The 14,352-nt window shown below is 39.4% G+C and overlaps 1 protein-coding gene across 1 annotated transcript in view; it reads right to left on the reverse strand.

Annotated features, from left to right (window-relative positions):
• The window catches only part of lrrc4c.L (leucine rich repeat containing 4C L homeolog), a 439,781-nt gene that overhangs the window by 179,960 nt on the left and 245,469 nt on the right, over positions 1–14,352 (reverse strand). Inside the window, exon 3 of the mRNA XM_041589745.1 lies at positions 1,609–1,746. The gene's annotated coding sequence lies outside the window, so the exon portion shown is untranslated. The remainder of the gene's footprint in view (positions 1–1,608; positions 1,747–14,352) is intronic.

Genomic DNA, 14,352 nt, shown 5'->3' on the forward strand with positions numbered 1-14,352 from the left:
ATGCTGACCACAATCTCTGACCAGTTTTTTTCTCAAGCTTCTAGTCAGCACCGAGACCTAATAAAAGTTGAGTTTTAAATAATTGGGTCTTGTTTCATCTGAGTGCACAAAGATATACAACTTTTTGTCCATTAAGTGAAATTTATTGAGCATTACTAAGAGATTTATAGTCAATTTGCTGTTCAAAGGACTTCCAGGCTAAGGAATGAACCTTTTTTGGCAACTGACTCAATCATCAGGAGAATGATCTAGAATACTTAGATACAGTATAAATGATGTTTCTATAAACAATGCCTTCAAAATTGAATTTTGAAGAAGGAACACATTATTGGCCTCAACATTGATCAACAGATGGATACAACCTTATCTGACATTCTGTAGCACATTTTATGGAGAAAGAAAAGTCTCAACACCATTAGGAACCCACATTCCCTAATGGCATATAGTTTGAAAACTCTGGATCCATTCCTATTCCCTTCATTGCCAGCAATGGAAACTGACTACATTTGGATGCAGGTGGTGATAAGCAGTACCAAAATATTGAAACATGGACATGAGATGGAGTAAGAAAAGAAAGACAATGGGGCCGATTCACTAACTTCGAGTGAAGGATTCGAAGTAAAAAAACTTCGAATTTCGAAGTGTTTTTTGGGCTACTTCGACCATCGAATGGGCTGCTACGACCTTCGACTACGACTTCGAATCGAACGATTCGAACTAAAAATCGTTCGACTATTCGACCATTCGATATTTGAAGTACTGTCTCTTTAAGAAAAAACTTCGACCCCCTAGTTCGCCATCTAAAAGCTACCGAACTCAATGTTAGCCTATCGGGAAGGTCCCCATAGGCTTTCCTAAGTTTTTTTGATCGAAGGATATTCCTTCGATTGTTTGTTTAAAATCCTTCGATCGAAGGATTTTATCGTTCGATCGAAGGATTTTATCGTTCGATCGAAGGATTTTATCGTTCGATCGAAGGATTTTATCGTTCGATCGAAGGATTTTATCGTTCGATCGAAGGATTTTATCGTTCGATCGAAGGATTTTATCGTTCGATCGAAGGATTTTATCGTTCGATCGAAGGATTTTATCGTTCGATCGAAGGATTTTATCGTTCGATCGAAGGAATAATCGTTCGATCGAAGGAATAATCGTTCGATCGAAGGAATAATCCTTCGATCGAAGGAATAATCCTTCGATCGAAGGAATAATCCTTCGATCGTTCGGTCGCACTATTTGCGCTAAAATCCTTCGACTTCGATATTCGAAGTCGAAGGATTTTAATTCAAAGTCGAATATCGAGGGTTAATTAACCCTCGATATTCGACCCTTTGTGAATTGGCCCCAATGTGTCCTGGTCTAGTAACTACAACCAACAACGACCAATCAAATGTTTGCTTTCAAAAAGCTGCCCAAAAATAGGATCTGCACTGAGTTACCTGAACACTGTCCTTCTTATTAATTGCCACTGGCCACACTCAAAAGAAACTTTTATCTACATTACAAACCATTTCAAAATGTCTCAAAGTTCTGTGAAAATTCAGTTACACTTATACAAAATACCACTATCTTTAATAAGATGTGAAATCACAGCTGATTCTGTCTTACCTCTCTTTGAAGAGCTTCACAGGAGTACCCTCCCATTGGTCACACTCGTTCATGTGATTCCTCCACTAGATGTGATGTCATCCTCACGGGGTATTCACACAGCTATAAATTCCACCCAGGATTTCCATATGAAGAGACCTGTTAAGCACAAGGGATGTGTTTGTTAACAGAAAAATAATCCTGGGTCTATGCAAGCAAGTTCTTTATAACTGTATATGTTGTTAAACAGTAAGTTAGTAGGCAAGTCCTTCAAATCATCTGCATCTGACTTGAATGTTAATTATTATTTAAATCATTGTTATCGTCTACAATTGGATACAAGTGATTCAGAAAAGACAGATGTCATTTGTAGGATTTTGGCTTCCGTGGGTGGAGTTCCAAATTCTTCCTAAAATGTACAGATTATATTTAGGATTTTCCACTTTTTTTTTATTGACCATGACACCTTTTTTTTTTTTTGCAATATACAGTGTTCCAAGAGAAAAAAAATAAAGGAAAGTAACTAGTAATGAATACATTGCAATTGCAATGAAAAAATGCCGTTAGACTGAAAAACTGCCACAAAGAAAAGTCAAAAATGCTCTACTAAGTCTGACTCTAAATTGAGCCATACCAAGAGGTAACCCTTACTCATGTCTTCCATCACAGGGTCCTTCCTCCCTGACGTTGGTCTTCTGTTGAGGTTTTCAGATATTCAACCTCCCAGCACAATCCAAAGAGGACTACAACTACACACCCAGGCCAAGCTACAGTAGGTCTATACCTAAAAGTAAGGTAAGAACAAATTCCTAACTCCCCTAAGCTTATGTGGGAAAAAATGCTCCTCACACTTTGATTCCATAGGATGTTCATGAAAACTTGGAACAGATCTCTTCAATCCTTGCAAGCTCAGAATTTTAATAGAATATCTGATCTTCCCAATGACTTTGTAGATAACCATTTGGCTAGCATTTGATGCTTCAATAATATAAAATATTGCCTGAGAATGTAATCCTGGATTCATAAAATAATGCCTGAGAATGTAATCCTGGATTCATGTGCTACGGGATAAGGTTCAGACTTTTGGCTAATGACTGTGATTTCTGGGCTTGGCATTTACTTAATGTAACTGTTATCACCAGAAGTCCATCACTCATTGAGCTTTAGCACTGGGAACTAAACAGGCAAACTCTCTAAACCCCTTAAAAGAATTTAAGTTCCCAGCATGTAAAAGGTTTCCTCTTTTAACACCATTGAGATGAATCCATCAGCTCGTTAGACTTGGTGCAAAAGGCCAAGCAGATGAAGCTGCAGACAGTTAAGCATAACCAAATAATGTCACTATGGCTTTGATAAATGACTCTACTATAAATGCAGTGCAATGCTATTATTCTTTGGGATTTAATCTTTCCTTTCCTAAAGGCATCACATACTGTTTTAAGCAGGTAACATTGGTGTTTGTTTCACTTTACACTTTATCTGTCTCTCATATAAGGCAGAACAGATGTGCATTTTCTGACCTTTCAGCTGCTGTCAACTACAATTCCCAGGATCCTCTACTGTTAAAGTTGTGGTTGACCATGGTAAAAAAAATCTAGAAGCTCAACAACCTTGTGGTAGGACTGCTTAAGAACTCATCAGTTCCCAACGTTGTATCTTTAATATACGCAGTGTCCCAATAGAGACATTAGTCACAGTTTAGACATATCATTTTTGACTCTCCTCTATTTACTTATATACGTAGCTTAATGTGTAACAGCACAATTCTTCTCTCTGTATTTATACTGATACAAATGATAAGAGATGTTAAGGTTAATGGGGCAAATTCACTAAACGACGAAGCGCCTAACGTTAGCTTTAATTCACTAGCGTATCACATTTTCGTTAATTCGCCGATTCACTAACAGATGCAGGTGTAAATTCGCTAGTGTTCCTTACGCCTGCCGAATTTGCGCAACGGACGTATCTACGCAAATTCACTGACGCGCAAATTATTCTGAACGTTACCTTTTACGCCAGACTTCCTTCGCCACCTCAGACCAGGCGAAGTTCAATAGAGTAGATAGGGATTGCTTCAAAAAAAGTAAAGAAATTTTCTAAGTCCCAAAAAACGCTGGTGTTTTTTTCTTTTTTTATGGGTGAAAGGCTGAAAAAGATTGAAAATTTATTTTGGGGCTCCCCTCCTTCCCCCCTACATTTCCTAACTCATAGCACCTTAACTATACAGTGGGCACATGTGTAGGGCAAAATAAAATTTTATTTGCTGTTTTGAAGGTTTCCCAGGCTTGTGTAGTGATGCTACATATACCTCCATTGTAACTTCAATTTGGCGCCGTATGCAAATTAAGCATCGCTAGCGTAACTTTGCTTTGCTTGGCGAATTAACGCTAGCGCAACATCGCAACCTTACACTTCCCCTGAGCGCAACTTTGGATTTTAGTGAATTTGCATAGCGCTGGCGAAAATACGCCTGGTGAAGTGCGGCGAAGCGGACGCTGGCACAATTACGAATCTTAGTGAATTTGCCCCAATGTGTCTGGAGAATATTGCTTCACTCTATGTATGCAATGACTATAAGCAGTTGCCAACACTACTTTCCTTGGCTGAAAATTACTCCAAACAAGAGATGGTCTGCTAACACCAAGCAATAAAAGACGATTTAATCGAAAGGAAATTAAGGTTATTTATATATTTTTACTGTGATATTCTTGCATTCTGAATCGTTCACATTAGGCAATCCCAAACCAAGAGGGGTAACGGGACTACAGTCTTGGCTGCTTTTCTGCCTATTACAGCTACCTTTGGCCTTGGACGTGGCCCTCAGCTATGCTGGTGTCTCCAGATCTTACTTCATGAGAATCCAGAGACTTCCTCTGGTGCAAACTTGAGAGCAATGTGTAAGGTAGGAGGGTCCAAATCTAGATGAACATCTGTAAAGAATCAAAATCAGAAACAGGCAGATGTCAAAACCCAGAGGTCAATACTAGGGACAGGATCAGGACAGGGCAGAAATCAGGAACCAAAGTCATTAGAAAAGTTAGAAGTTAGAATACAGAGCACCCAGGTTCAAGCAGTCTTGCCCTACAACTGGCCATTATATATGGAAGCTGGAAACTGAGAGCAGTTGTGGCCAGACACATTGGGTTTATCTTCCCAGAACCTCAAGTACAACAAACCCTTTAACCGGGTATTGTGGACTTATAGTTTAGTACCAGGCTCTTTATGTACAAGAGGGTCGTATACAAACGGAAGTGTTATGAGTCAAGCATGCTCTGGTGTTTAATGAAGGCTCTTATGCAAAAACCCCTGCCTTGTCTTGTAGAGTTTGTGAACTCAAGGGAATGTGGTGGAGTAGTATATAGTTTTCAGAATTACACAGCAGCTTGTTTATATAAACTATAGTAGTACTTATCTGTTATCTACTGTGTATCCTGTGCTTGAATGGCTGCCCCCATGGCTACACAGCAGCTTGTTTATATAAACTATAGTAGTACTTATGTTATCTACTGTGTATCCTGTGCTTGAATGGCTGCCCCCATGGCTACACAGCAGCTTGTTTATATAAACTATAGTAGTACTTGTCTGTTATCTACTGTGTATCCTGTGCTTGAATGGCTGCCCCCATGGCTACACAGCAGCTTGTTTATATAAACTATAGTAGTACTTATCTGTTATCTACTGTGTATCCTGTGCTTGAATGGCTGCCCCCATGGCTACACAGCAGCTTGTTTATATAAACTATAGTACTGTTTCTGAAGCAAACTCACCAGTTTTACCAGTGTAGGGCAACAGTACATGAAATTGTCATTCCTTTAATACACTTTCGGTTTTTGATGTTAAGCTGGCCATAGACGCACAGATCCTACCGTACAAATCGAGGATTTTGGATCGTGTGTGGAGAGTGTCGACATCTTTTGTCCGCCGGAGCCCATTGCGCATCGTAATCGGATCGTTCGTCCATATTTCCGAACGTTCAGATTACCCCCGACATACCTATGCTCGTTAATGGCATATCGCGGAAAGATCCGCTCATTGGCGATGTTGCAAAACGAGCAGATCTTTGCGTCTATGGCCACCGTAACTGTTCCTTTAAGCTGGCCCCACAAGTTCAGATTTAGCCCATACTTCCTTAGCATCTAGAGCAGTCATGCTGCCTCCTGTGATCAGGAAAGGCTGCGAAGAGGAGGCTTAGAAACGCATTTCTATGGTTCTTCTTCAGTCCTGTTGTTCCAGTCTTTATGCTTTTAAATGAAACATTGACAGTTATTTCCTTTACATGCTTTGACCAATTTTGATATTAAACTCATAGGTAGTGATGGGCGAATTTGCGCCGTTTCGCTACGCCGAAAAATTCGTGAATTTCGCGCAAAATTCGCGAAACGGCAAAAAAATTGCGAAACGGCGCCGGCGAATTTTCGCAGGCGTTTCGCAAATTTATTCGATGGCGGCGAAACACCGCAAATTCGCACCTGGCGAATAAATTCGCCCATCACTACTCATAGGAGAAGTTAAATTGTTCCATGATTGGCTGAAGTTTTAGCTTTATCTTTCAAGTTACAGAATAATATCCCAATGCTCGGACTTTGCGCATCACACAGGACTACCTTGTAGGTAATGTGTTAACTCCTGCTGGAATCACCAGTGATATATCTTCAGAGTACAGAGCTGGTGTCTTTCCTCCCAGGGAGTCCTCTCCAGTCTCAAGCCTTTCAAGCTGCCTCACACTTGTACATCAGACATGGGGACCCCGGGGAGCCAAGGAAAAGCACAGGAGAAAGTGTGCCAACGTGTCTCAAAACCTACGCGGAATGCTTCCTATTTCTCAAAGCAAATACGAAAAGAAATATGAATAGCGTAGAGTTAGACATAACTAAGCCCCAGGCATTTAGTTCAAGGAATTGTTACGTGTCCACAGTTCCATTAAAACAAAGGTTTCACATAACACTAGAACAGTGGAGTTGCTAATAGCAAGTGGTGACTGTATAAATTACTCCTCAAATTCTGACCTTTATTTACCCTCACTTTCTCACCCAACCAACCAACCGCTGGTATGAGAAGTGTGTTCTAAAGAGAGATAACATGCTGTGTATATAGATGAGCCTCTCCCTTTCCCTGCCATTGTCTCAGGCTTACAAATAAGGAAGAGTTCCTTATCTGGGGGTTTAATGTCACAATTTATCTAAAGAATCAAAAGGTAGTGTTAATGAAAAGTGCTTTCAATTTCATTATTCTGCCCCATTCTGCACAAATGACCTTTATAGTCATAGACTGCTCAACCGAATCTGGATTAGGGATGCACTGAATTCACTATTTTGGATTTGGCCCCGAATCCTTTGCAAAGATTTGGCTGAATACCGAAACCGAATTTGCATATGCAAATTAGGGGTGGGAAGGGGAGACCATTTTTTACTTCCTTCTTTTGTGACAAAAATCCACACAATTTCCATCCCCGCCCCTAATTTGCAAATGCAAATTAGGATTCGGATTTAGTAATGGGTGAATAAATTCGCCATGCGCTAATTCACTACTAAAACTGCGGCGAAAATTCGCCAGCGTCAAAAAAATGTGAACACATCTTGGGAAAGTCACTCTCATCAAAACCGAGGCGCGTCAACATTATTCGGACGCCAATTGACTTAAACGCCGCCATTAGCAAATTGATGCGGTGTCAAAATTTGCTTTCTTGAAATTGTGTGAATTTTTGTCACAAACCAAGGAAGTAAAAAATGGTCTCCCCTTACCCCTAATTTGCATATGCAAATTTGCGTCAACATTATTCGGACGCCAATTGACTTTAACATCGCCATCAGCAAATTGATGAGGCGTCAAAATTTGCTTTCTTGATCTTTTCACCGTTTCGAGAATTTTTCGCAGTTTCACGAATTTAGCAGGAAATTGGATAATTTTTGCGGAAATGGGACAAATTCATCCATCACTGTTCGGATTCAATTTGGCCAGGTAGACGGATTTGTCTGAATCCTACTGAAAAAGCCTGAATCCTGGCCGAATCCCGAACCGAATCTTGTATTCGACGCATCCCTTATCTAGATACATGGGGGCAAATTCACTAACTGGCAAAAATTCGCCAGCTCTGGCTTCGCGCACATCGCAACACTTCGCCAGGCATAAATTCGCCAGGACAACGCTAACTCACGAAGATCCGAAGTTGCGCACAGGGTACCGAATGCTGTGAAATTACGCTCAGCAGTTCGAAGTTACGCTAGCGTTGGCTAATTAGCATACGATGTGCAGTTAAAGTACAATGACTGTATATGCTGCAGCAAATACATTAAACTACACAAGGCCAGGGAACCTTAATAAAATGATATAAAGTTGTTATAATGCCCTACACTTGTGCCCACAGTATAGTTTAGGTGCCATATGTTATCAAATGTAGAGGGGAAGGAGGGTACCTTAAAAAAAATTTACGATCTTTTTCAGTCTATCACCCTTTAAATAGGAAAAACGCCAAAAAAAAATGTTTTCGCCACCGTTAGCCACTTCGTAAATTTCCCCCATGGTTTCAGAGCTACCCCATATCCGTTTTTTTGGCACACAGATACACTCTTTGGCTTCCTCCATTGGCTTCATTATAATTGACTCTATCTGTACCATGAATTCCTTTGGGGCTTATGGTGGCAACATCTCTAGGTAAAAGTCTTTAGCTCCTCTGTTGTAAGAACGGTTCCACCAAGATTAATGCCCCTGACTATATGCTTCTACATCATCATATTTTACAAAGCAAGGGATTCTTATTTCATATACTGATTGAATACTGTGCAATAAACCCAATAAAATATATATTGGACCTCAGGGAAAGAAAAACTAGGTTTATGAGGAAAGTGCACCTAGATCCACAGATGCTCAGCAAATGTAAACTTTCCAGCAGAAGTTACATGGTGCTTTCATCCTTTAATCCAAATATATTTATCTACAGAGACAAACAGTGTAAGTAATATAACCAACGCCGGCTGTATATCGGGAACAAGGAGAACACATGTCCGTGCATATTAAACTATTCCCTTTGACTTCAGAGCCACATATTTTGTGCAACCTCTGTCTTCCTTTAAGTTCCTCCTAAAGTAAAACAGCCTATTAGCAAAGTCGTTGAGTGAACTACTTTCATTAAGGCTGGAACAATCCCATTAATAAACACAGCACATAAATAACTGATTTTTTTTTAAGACAGAATATGTTTGCTAAGAATCCTTGAAAATATGCAATGGGAATTGTTAATAATATTGATGCTTCATATAATCCATACTCCGAGTATCCTTTTCTCCTTTCCAGTTAATGAGGGAACTAAATGATTTTTTTTAGATATTTCATCTTCCTCTTTTGACGACAAAAGATAACCCATAAGAATCTGTACAACTTTAAAATTATTTCCATTGAGGGATATACAGGTATTGGATTCATTATCCAAATTACGGAATAGATTCCATTTTATCCAATAATCCACATTTTTCAAAATGATTTCCCTTTTCTGTGTAATAATAAAACAGTAGCTTGTACTTGATCCCAACTAAAATATAATTAATCCTTATTGGAAGCAAAACCAGCCTATTGGGTTTATTTCATGTTTACATGATTTTCTGGTAGAGTTCTTCTAGGAGTTACTAAACTCCAAATGCAAAAATAATGAAAAATTTTTGATTTTTTTAAATAAAATCTGACTTTTAAAAAATCACAAATTTTTCGGAATGTATTAAACCCCAAAGATGGAAAAGTCCGAATCTCAGACCTGTCATGGTTGTATATAAGTCAATAGGAGAAGTCCCAATGATTTTTTGATGTGCACTGGGTTTCATGCAATACCCCAAAGTTTTCGGGTGAAAAATCAGGGAAAAATCATGGAAATCGTAGTTTATTTAAGGTTTACATGATTTTATAATAGACTTGAGATATGGAGATCCAAATTATGGAAAGATCCATCATCCGGAAATCCCCAGGTCCCGAGCATTCTGGAAAACAGGTCCCATACCTGTACTGTAAAATGGCAGAAAATAAGCTGCCCTTTTAATTTCTCCCCCTTAGTGATAGGTGAATTTCTCCCGTTTCGTGATAAATTAGCGAATTTCCCGCAAAATTCGTGAAATGGCAAAAAATCCGCGAAAAATCTTGAAATCGGAAAGTTCCCGGAAAAGTCGTGAAATTCGAACGTTTTCACGAAAAAATCGTGCAAATTGGATGTTTTCATGCAAAAATCGTGAAATTAGCATTCCACTCAAAAATCGTGAAATTTGAAGGATTTCACTCAAAAAACTTGAAATTTGAAGGTTTTCACAAAAAATGGTGAAAATTGGACGGTTCATTCAAAAATCTTGAAATTTGAAGGATTTCACTCAAAAAACTTGAAATTTGAAGGTTTTCACAAAAAATGGTGAAAATCGGAAGTTTCATTCAAAAATCGTGAAATTTGAAGGGTTTCACAAAAAATCGTTAAAATCTGACATTTTCACGAAAAAATCTTGAAAATCGGACATTGACGCCGGCGAATCTTCAACGGCAAATTTTCATGGCAGATTTTAGAATGTATTTGCTGGCGGCAAATTTGTGCCAGGCAAATTTATTTGCCCATCACTACTCCCCCTCTTTAATCACCTGTCCAAACATCAACTGGATTTTAAATACTAATGTTATACATTTTTATCATGTGAGTTTTGCACATCTTACATAACCAAGAACAAATATATAATCAAAAGTCCACATTTCAGATAAGTGGCTTATGCAACGAAGCAGCTCTGTCAGAAACCACAATCTCACCCATCACAAAGTTCAATATTCCATTGATTACCGAAGGGCCTTTTTTAATGGCAACGTTGAGTCCTTATGGTTCAAAAGGTGTTAACTTGACACTTTACCCCCCAACCAACTGTCAAAACATCAGCAAACCTTGAATGTAACGTGTCACAATGACAAATTACTATAAAGGAAGCATTGTACAATACGTAGCAACAAAAGTGCCCATTTCAGAAATGTGTGCTATGCAGCGAATAATAGCCTGACAGAGATTATGAACTCATCAACAAGGGTAAATCTGCATTTGGTTAAGGAAGTGTTTGACAGTCTTAATATAATATTTAGCTATAGAGCAATATATAATTACTTAAACCATTGTTCAACAAGCTATATTCAGTGATGGCGAATTTTGCTCAAAAATTTGCGAATTTCCTGTGAAATTTGCGAAACGGCAAAAAATTCACTAAACAGGCATCCTTTTTTTGGACACCGGCGTCCGGTTTTGGCGATATTGCGCCAACGTCCATTTTTTTTGGACACGGGCGAATTTTTGCTGCCGAATTTTCACTGCGGTTTCGAAAATGTATTTGCCGGCGGTGAATCACGGGAATTTGCTGCAAATTCGCGCCTGGTGAATAAATTCGCCCATCACTAGCTATATTAAAAGAAGCCACAAAATTGTGAGCTGTTATCCAAAAGTAGAGACCAAGATATAGTTTCAATTCAAGTCATTTATCAGGACATACCGGTGAAAGTCGGACGTATTTCGTGCCTACTGGGGCACTTACTAATAGCCTATGAGTATTTAATCTGCACCAAGGGGTAAGTAAAGACTTAGGTGCATTGCCCGGAGTAGCAGCTAGGCTGGGGCGGAGGAGGGAGGGGGGTTTATGTGAGGTATGGTTTTTTTTAACTTTAGGGTTTGCTTCTTCTTTAAATTATTTTTTTTGGTAGGCTTAAGGCAGTGGTCCCTAACCAGTGGCTTGTGAGCAACATGTTGCTCACCGACCCCTTGGATGTTGCTCCCAGTGGCCTCAAATCAGGTGCTTATTTTTGAATTCCTGGCTTGGAGGCAAGTATAAAGACTAGGTGTACTGCCAAACAGAGCCTCCTGTAGGCTGCTGGTCCACATAGGGGCTACCAATAGCCAATCACATCTCTTATTTGTCACTTCCTAGAACTATTTTCATGCTTGTGTTGCTCCCCAACTCTTTTTTACATTTGAATGTGACTCATGGGTAAAAAAAGGTTGGGGATCCCTGGCGTAAGGTATGAAAATCCAAATTATGGAAGATCCCATGTCCAGGTCCTGAGCATTCTGGATAACAGGTCCTATATGTGTTATGTTTCTTGAATTTTGTTTCTTTACCAGTTGTGACTGAACGCTGACTATTTTCTTAATGTGTTTCACCTCTACCTTCCCTGACTTCTAACATTACTAACAATGACTCAAAAAACACCTGCATCAATGGGACCCTGGATAACAAGAGGAATTCATGTTTATTAAAATGTGCATTAAACATATCTTCTCAAAACACAAACATAAACATCTGGACTGACTGATTTTAGGCATTGAATCATAATCCATATGTGAAGAAAGTAACTCACCCTGGTGGTCCTCTTTGGCCGCCATTGTGACTACTTAGGGCGCGCGCGCCCTTGTCTCGGTGTTAATATTGACGCGGGCACGCTGGCGTAATTTTACAGTATAAATAGCTTATTAAAGCTACAGGACCTTGCCCGTGATAGGATCTGTTTCCTGTGGTTCCTGAGCTTATTGCTATCTGATATTCTGTTTGATTCCTCTTGTGACCCCTGCCTAGCTTTTGACTATTCTGACCTCTGGATCCTGACCCTTGCCTGAATACCGACTACCTCTTCTGCTCAACCCTTCTGATTGACTTCCTGGTTTGACCCCTTGCCTGCCTGACTACGTTTATTCTCTGCCTGCCCCGGCCTGATCTGACTACTAACATCTTGTACCGCGACCTTTGGCCTAAGACTCTAGCTAACAGTCGTGCCCCTCTGCCTATCCAGAACCTCTAGCCTTGCACTTCTCATTTAAGTCCTGGTGGCATCCAAGTAGCCATGGGGTCCTCCTGAGGCCAAAGGTGTCACACTACAGGGGAAGCACGAGCCGAGACCAGGGTGCTTGGCATTTGTTCTGGTGTTGGGTGCCGACCGTGACAGCATAACATGGAAAACATAATCCACCAATACATATCATTCTATAAGTGATAGAATGCTAAACATTGATGTTAAACATTGATCAATTTAAGTTATAATAAAAAAACACATTTCAGACTCTGCTTTGAATACATTTTCCTGATAGCCCATACCTTGAAACTTTAAAGCAATAACAAATGTAGTCATTACATAAAACCATTTAACCCTTCTGAAACGTCTTTAGCCACCAAGCCTAGTCTATAATTCTTGCCCATTTAGATAGAAAGAACTGTTTGTTTTTTGCTGAGTAAAGAACTTAAAATTACAATGCTTCTGTGTTTTGCGAAAAAAATCTAAAGCTCAGACATTACGGTTTGAGAAAAACGTCTCATAAAGAGTAGTGTGCATTTATTCCCCAGGCAGTCAGCAGAAAATGAACGTGTATTGGCCACTGAGCGGAATAATAGCTTTGTTGACAATCTAAGAAGTGGTGAGCACTAACAGGACTGAGGGGGTGGACTAAAAAGGGAAGAGGCCAAAATGTTGCCCCTTCATTGGCTTCAGTCCAATATAGTGAAGCTAAATGTTGTTTTTTGTTCCATCTTCACCCAATACATGCATAAATAAATATATGCAAACGTTATTCAATTCAGATAGTGTTTATGCATCTTTTTATATTCACCCAACTGAACGAGCTCAGCTCCAATGGTGGTGTGTGTTATCCCTATACCAGTGGGTTAAAAGTCCAGTAAATTTAAATAAACGCTGATCCAACCAGAAATTCATGTCTCGTTTTTGAAAATGGTACTTCTTGTTTAATAGTAGAACAACACAATAGAGTAGCTCCAAACAGTACAGAAAGGGAAAAGGCTGACTTTCATTTTCACAATTTAGTTTTTTTCCTGTATATAGAGCCGTGGTGGGGTTAAGACTACCCTCAACTTTGAGGCCGATTCTCTAGGGTTGAGGACATCGTTCTTGGCTATTGGATCAAGGGAGTCTTCCAGTTTTTAGCAGTGATGTTTCGGACCCATGATTAGTTATATATGTTATTGTTGGTGGTGCAATCTATCTAACAATGGTGCCTAGGATTGGGGTGCTATTTCATAGCGTCTGTGTGGTGACCAATTCTACATTTTGATGCCACTAGTACATGTATGGGACTTGCTATCCAGAATGCTGAAAACCTGTGGTTTTCTGAAAAAGAGTTCTTTCTGTAATTTAGATCATCATACCTTAAAGAGGCCATACAATGCTCGTTTGGCAAGGTCACCAATGAAGGAAATGGGGGCTGACGAGATGAGGGCCGCATCAACTTGCCAATGCGGTACTCGATTGCCAAAAAAATCAAACCTGCCCAATCGATATCTGCCTATTTTTTTGCCTGACATTGATCAGGGAGATCAGCAGCTTTAATGTGCCCATGTAGACCCCATGTACGGCCACCTTAAATCTACTAAAAAAGTATTTAAATGTAAATTAAACCTGATCCATTAAAGATTAATTATGTCTTAGTTGGGATCAAGTACAAGGTACTGCTTTGTTATTACAGAAAAAAAAATTAAATAACTTTTAAAAATATCAATTGAGGCTTTCAAAAATGGCCTTCCCATAATTTGTTGCATTCTGGATATCAGGTTTCCAGATAATCCCATACCTGTACCACCAATCAACATGTACATGTATGAAGCATACATTTTACACCCATGACAGGTAACCCAGAAGTTTGTAGATGAGATTTGCTGTCATGGGAAATGTCTTTTTTTTTCAAAACTGCACGAGTTAATAGTGCTGTTCAAGAGTAAACAGATTTATTTATATAAAATTTTGAAATCTGACATGGGGCTAGACATATTG

Source organism: Xenopus laevis, chromosome 4L, assembly GCF_017654675.1.
Source record: "Xenopus laevis strain J_2021 chromosome 4L, Xenopus_laevis_v10.1, whole genome shotgun sequence".
NCBI classification, from domain to species: Eukaryota; Metazoa; Chordata; class Amphibia; order Anura; family Pipidae; genus Xenopus; species Xenopus laevis.